The sequence below is a fragment of the Chiloscyllium plagiosum genome, unplaced genomic scaffold, assembly GCF_037043375.1.
Source record: "Chiloscyllium plagiosum isolate Xiang-an unplaced genomic scaffold, Cpla_swu_hap1 HiC_scaffold_6, whole genome shotgun sequence".
NCBI classification, from domain to species: Eukaryota; Metazoa; Chordata; class Chondrichthyes; order Orectolobiformes; family Hemiscylliidae; genus Chiloscyllium; species Chiloscyllium plagiosum.
The window spans coordinates 75,861,399-75,868,119 of record NW_028270144.1 but is presented as its reverse complement, the minus strand read 5'-3'; positions in this window follow the sequence as shown (position 1 = coordinate 75,868,119).

The following is a 6,721-nucleotide window of genomic DNA, read 5'->3' as shown; positions in this document are numbered from 1 at the left end:
ATCAAAATCTTTCCTCAATTGCGATTGATCCTGCCGGCTACGCCAAAATGTTTTAAAAAATTCTCAAGGTCAAGGACCAGGCTCGCAGGAAAGTAGTCTGACACAGAACAAACAGCCAAGAGGCGAGTCTGCTAGAATATAAGTGTTTTATTCCCCGCAGTGTCCCCACAACCAGTCTCGTACTTACAACGGGTCTGGCTTATACTCACTCTACATGTTACCAAAACTGGGAGCCGTCAGTTCTCGTAGAGCGGTTGCCAACAACCCACGCTCGGCGGTTAAACGTAACCCCGGAGCAGACTCTACCGAACTGGAGACTTCTCCAGCTGATATACCCTTTTCCAGATATAAACATTCATGTGAACAGCAGAGCAAGGCTAAAAAACACATTCCATTCTGGTTACATACAGATAAGAAGATTCACACGGGAAGGTGTATAACAAGATTCACACGGGACCAAGCGACACCTTCCATTTTCGGTTAGATTCACACATGTATTGGGACACAATTTTAACCCTTTCACCACACTATGCAATCATCAGTGAATGTTCCAAATCATCAGTGAACATTCCCACTTCAGACTTTATGATGGAAGGAAGGCCATTGATGAAGCAGTTAAATCAGCAAGTTCAATTTACTCCAAGTGATATCGAGACACAGCTGGAGACACCTGATACTACTAAGGTTATGGGCCCGGAAAGCAATCCAACAACTGTACTGAAAACTTCTGCTCCAGAATTAACTGTGCCTCATCCAAGCTGTTCCAGTACAGTTACAATACTGTCATCTAGTCAATGATGTGGAAAATTGCCTAGGTATGTTTTGTACACAAAAAGCAAGACAAATGCAAAACTGGCCAATTACTGATCCACGGATCTATGCTGGATCATCATTAAAGTGATTGAAGATGCCATCAACAGTGCTATCCAACAACATTTCCTTTGCAATGATCTGCTCACTGACTTTCAGTACTTATTCTATGAGGCCCATGCAGCTCCTGACCTCATTATGATTTTGATTCTAAATGGATAAAAGAGCTGAATTCCAGAGGTGAGGTGACGGTGACTGACCTTGATATCAAAGCCACATTTGACCAAATATGCCATCAAGGAACCCTAACAAAACTTGAATCACTGGGAGTCGGTGGAGAGCTTTCTGATGGCTAGAATCTTACCTGGCCCATTGGAAGATGGTTGTGGTTGTTGGAGGTCAACCATCTCAACTCCAGACCATCTCTGCAGGAGTTCCTCTGGGAAGAGTCCTAGGACTGTAATTATCAGATCAGAAATGAAGATGTTTGCTGATGAATCCGCAAAAGGTAACACCAGTCATCACTTGACAGTCAATGAAGCAGTCCATGTCCAAAGCCAGCAAAACCATGGCAATATCTAGGTTTGGGCTGACAAGTGGCAAGTTACACTCATGCCACACAGAGTTATGCAGTGACCATCTCCACCAAGAACAAACCATCACCCTTCTCCCATCATCAACATCCTTGGGAGTTGTCGTTGACCAGAAACTGAAATGGACTAGCCATTGCAAGTACTACGGCCACAAGAGCATGAGAGCACCCATCCAAAATCTACAAGGCACAAATGAGAAGTATGATGAAATACTTCCCATTTACTTGGAGAGTGCAGGTCCAATAGCACCTAAGACCCTTGACACCATCCAGGACAAAGCAGCCTGCTTGACTGGCACTACAGCTTTCCTTGTGTTATCAAGAAACTTGGATGCATTACACTCACTCACTTTGTCTGAGCTATTAATGTAGCATGCAGTCAGCTGAGGTCCCAGCACTGATTCATATGGCTCCCCATTGGTTACAATCTGAAATTGACCTGTTTATTCCTATGGTCCATTTTCTGTTGTATAAATGATGTTCAATGCTAATAGGTTACCTGTGACCTATGTGTCCTTATGAACAAGCTATTGTGTTGCATCTTAATGAACACTGTGTGGAAAAATTATAATGTACTTCATCCAACAGTTCAATTTTAGTTACATCCTTGAAAAACCTTAATAAATCTGTCCAACTGCATTTTCCTTTCTTAAAAACATGTTGACTCTGTGTAAACATGTAATGATTTTCTAACTCACCTGTTACACTTGCCTTACAATGGACTTCTACAATTTCCTAATGACTGATGTCAGCTCACTGACTTATAGTTTGTTGTTTTCACTTTCTCTTCTTTCCTTAATAACAGTGTGACTTTTCTATGTTCCAGTCCATCGGAACCAATCAGAACTTAAGGAGTTTTGCAAGGTTGCAATCTAATGCATCTAATACCTCCACAACCACTTTTTAGAACAACAGAATGTATCAAGTCATTTATCACTTTCAATTCCATTAGTTTGTTGTATATGTTGTTGAATAAGGATTGTCCAACAGTGTTTCATTATGATTGGACCTTTTCTTTGCCATTATTTCTGGCATGTGTGTTTTTATGTCAGGGAGATATACTATTTAATATCAATGCAATTTTTATGTTCCCCATTATAATTTCTCCTTTCTTAGCCATTCCAGTTCAACCAATACCATTAATGTCACAACAAATCTAATCCAAATGGCTTTGCAGGTAGGTTAAGGATTCCATTTACCTCTTCCTTTTCTCTCATGCAATATTCCAAGAAGCATTTCACCACAGTATGAAGCCAAATGCCTCAGAACACTTGTCGATAATTTTGTTTGTGAGAAACATCTTAAAGAAAGAAAATAACACAGTTAAGTCAACATTTGTTCCTGCTTTCTCTCCATGCTAAAGGTCAAACGGAAGCATTTCAATTGAAATATTCAATGTAATTATCATGCCCCACTTATTGAGGTTATTTCAAAAACATACTCAAGTATTCAATGTGGCCCTCCTGTTGTTAGCTGGTGTAAGATAGATTTAAGGGCAGGAAATAGAAATTAATAGAGAAAACCAAAGTAGTTGTGCATTGAAAGTGATAATGTAAGTTGGCCTTATGTGCTAATTAAATGAAAACACCAGTTTTCATTTTGGTGCATCTTTGTAGTTAGGTGTAATTATAGCTTAATTTGTTCAGATTTGTGCAGTATAAACATTATCTTCCCTCTCATGAAGTGCCAGTTCACATTGGCAATGCACATAATTTATGCAATTGTAAATGATTCTCTCCCCCCAACCCAACACCATTGCTGAGTCACAGGGTGGAATTCCGTTGCAATGGTGAGTCTCCTGACAGTGGGTCCAGAAAAGAGCAGGACTTAGATTTGAAGATTGCACACGGTTAGCCAACCAAACATGTGGTAGCCAATCAAGTAGCCACCTTGAGTTAGGACCCAGCCAGTGATGTAGCAGAGTGAACAAGAAGTCATGAAGTCAAAGTGGCACCTGAACAAACAACAACTTCATGCAATTCAAATCGTCATCCTGCCTCGCTAAGAGGAATAATTTGAACTGTAGCTCTTTCCACCTCCTCCCCACCTGCCAGACTTTAATCCCTGAAGTTGCTGCCACCCCCGTCCCATCTGTTGATCCTGATGACTGGTTGTCACTCAATTCAAAAATCAGTGCAGAGAACGAGTGGCCCCACACTTTAGCAATGTTTCCTTTTAGCTCACTCTCCGGGATTCATGAGAACAACACGAGATCTTGTTTCTCAGTGATTGCAGCAGGAGATCCTCCCACATCACCCTGGAAGCCTGGACAGCGATTGCAGCAGAAGTGAGCAGTGTGGTGTCAAAAAGCAAAACTGGGTCCAACACTACAAAGCTGCCAACATTCTCCTGAATCTCCAAGGTAACGGGAATGGTGTAGTCACTGCAAAGTGGCACTCATGATAGCATCAAACAATGTAATTATACCACACAGACATAAGGATTCCTGACCTCAGCACCAAATGAAATATATGGACTGAACATGTGGGAGCAGTTCATGCTGTGAAAGTAGTACTAATTGCCAGAGAATACATGAACGGAACACTCATTAGGAAAATGACTCTGGATGTCATAGACCTACATGTTCTTAAAGGGATTTCCTGTCTATTGAGACGATACTCAATTCTTCTGACTACCTCCAGAAAAAGAGAGCACATAACATTCAGGGAGCTCTTGATGATTGGTGGCAGTATCTCTGACCTCTGCATGACCCCTGCAGAGGAGCAAATGCTGGAGAATAGGGTGGACACTCAGTTGTGTATCACAGCGTAAAGAGTGAAGATGTTCCTACCCTGGGCATACAGGAGACACTTGTGAGACTGCACTAAGATTGTGCATTGCCTCAAGCTAACTCTTTGTATTCTCCATTACCGTCCTCATAATCAGGAGACTCCTCAGCCTATTTTCTGCAGCAGCCCAAAATACAGCTCTGAGGATGATGACATAGAACACTCAGAGGATGCACCATCACATTATTGCATCTCACCCATCACCACGCAGAAATGGTCACTTCAACGGGAATGCTTAAATGGTTAGGCTCAGGGTCACAATCTGGTGAACATGTCTAAGCCAATTTGATGGAAGATGCAATAGACATTGTCCCTAACAACCAGAAGATTGCTAGGGACCGGGCCCATGCTAGGTTCCATGCTGTTGACATGTTCTTTTCTCTAAGAACTATAGGCCAGTTTTAAAAAGGAGACACAAAACCTGGATGTTTCGAGGCAGGCAGGGGAATCTCTAAAGAGATATGAGTCTATTTGCAATGTTGAGCTGAAAATGTATTGCTGGAAAAGCGCAGCAGGTCAGGCAGCATCCAAGGAGCAGGAGAATCGAAACGTCGATTCTCCTGCTCCTTGGATGCTGCCTGACCTGCTGCGCTTTTCCAGCAACACATTTTCAGCTCTGATCTCCAGCATCTGCAGTCCTCACTTTCTATGTGCAATGTTGAGCAAATGGTTAAGGGGTCGATCCAAATGGTGAGTTCTGTCATGGTTCCTGCATAACAATCTGTCTTGGGAGGTATCGAGTAACAGCCGCTATTGCCCCTCTCCTCGGAAAATGACCCCAGTGTCTCCAGTAGGTGAGGTTACTGAGGGTGCATGTACACAGAAGTAGCTCTGCAAGCCAAAATCCTCTAGACCTCAAGCCACCAGATGGCCACCATCAAGGCACTGCAGAAATTTACCAAAGCTTCCTTGACCTTCCAAACTCACGATCACTTCTGTCTAGAAGGAGAAGGGCAGGAGATACATTGGAACAACATCACATACCAGTTTCCATCCAAGCCCCTCGTTACCCTCACTTTCCCTTCAGTGTCACTGGGTCAAAGTCATAGAACTCTCTCCTTAATAGCATTGTGGATTTACCTAAAGCATATGGACTGCATACGTTCAATAAAACAGCATGGTACTTACAAATGCCTTTTGAAGCAGTGTTCACACTGGGTTGGACTTACTTCCCTCTTTGAGGTTGAGACATAGCTTCACCAGGAATGCAGGGAGTGCAGCCTCACGTGCTTCAGTGTATAATTTACATCATCATTTTGTGAATGCCATTTTCAATGAATGACTGGCAAAGAGTAACAACAGCGGCAATAACACAGGTGGATGTGGAAAAATACTGGATGGCCAGAGAGTGCAACAGATCACCCTGGATCAGCTGAGACTGCATAGTCTGAACAATGTCCAGATCTCCATTTACCACATAGATCCCTAGGGCTCCCTGACTCCCCTGGCACCCAGCCCTAGTCTTGGTATTTATTGCCTCTTCCCAGGCCATCTGTACAGTTCTCCACACGATTCAGCACTCTTTATTTTCCTTCAGCCGACAAATGCAAGCAACTTTGGATAAATAGTTAGACAGTTGGTCTGCAACAATGCAAGCTGTGACAGGAGAAAGAGAATAGACAGCTCCCAAGTTGTCTTGCACTTGGCCATTACAAAAAATGTCTGTCTTATAAGCAGCTGCCTTTTGGAACCTATAAGTCAGATTCAAAAATAAATCCATGGTCTTTCATAACTAGGCAGACCATATTGTCAGTATCAAATGTGACCTTCAGATTTGGCTCGAGGGATTTTTTTCTTATATCTTTATGACATAAAGCCTAAACAAATATATATATATATGTGTGTGTGTGTATATAAATATATATATATATATATATATATATATAGATGATATTTTCAATGAAGAGCTTGGTCATTAAATTTCTTTTAATAGGTAAAAAGGAATATCCAAAGGAATGTTGATCAAATGTTGAAAGCACTTCACTTGTATGGTTAATTAAGTGATAGTTGGATATTCATTTCAGTTTTAGTCCCTCTGCAGATAATGGTGTTTAAGCATTGTTAAATGTATCTCTGAAAATAATCTTTTCCATTGCCACCTGACTATCATGCATCAGATAAACTTCAATACAAAATGAAGTTGATTGTCTCTTTTCCACAGAATCACTAAAGTGTTGGGAACAGATGGAGGCCATTTGTCCCATCGTATCTGCTCTGGCTCTTCAACTGAACAATGTAACTACTACCAATCTTCTGCTTTTCCCCAGACCCTTGTACTTTATTTCTATCCAAATAATCATCCAATGCCCTAGTGGATGCCTCACTGAACCTACCTTAATTGTACATCCACGCATGCATTCCATACCCTCAATATTCAATGTGTTCGAAAGGTTCTTTTGTCACCTTGAATTTGGTTTTTTTTTGCAAATTGCTTTAAATTTGTGCCTTCTCAGGCGGGTGTAGTTTCTCCCTATCTACTTTATCCAGCCCACTCATGATTTTGAAAACCTCTGTTAGACTTCCTCTCAGT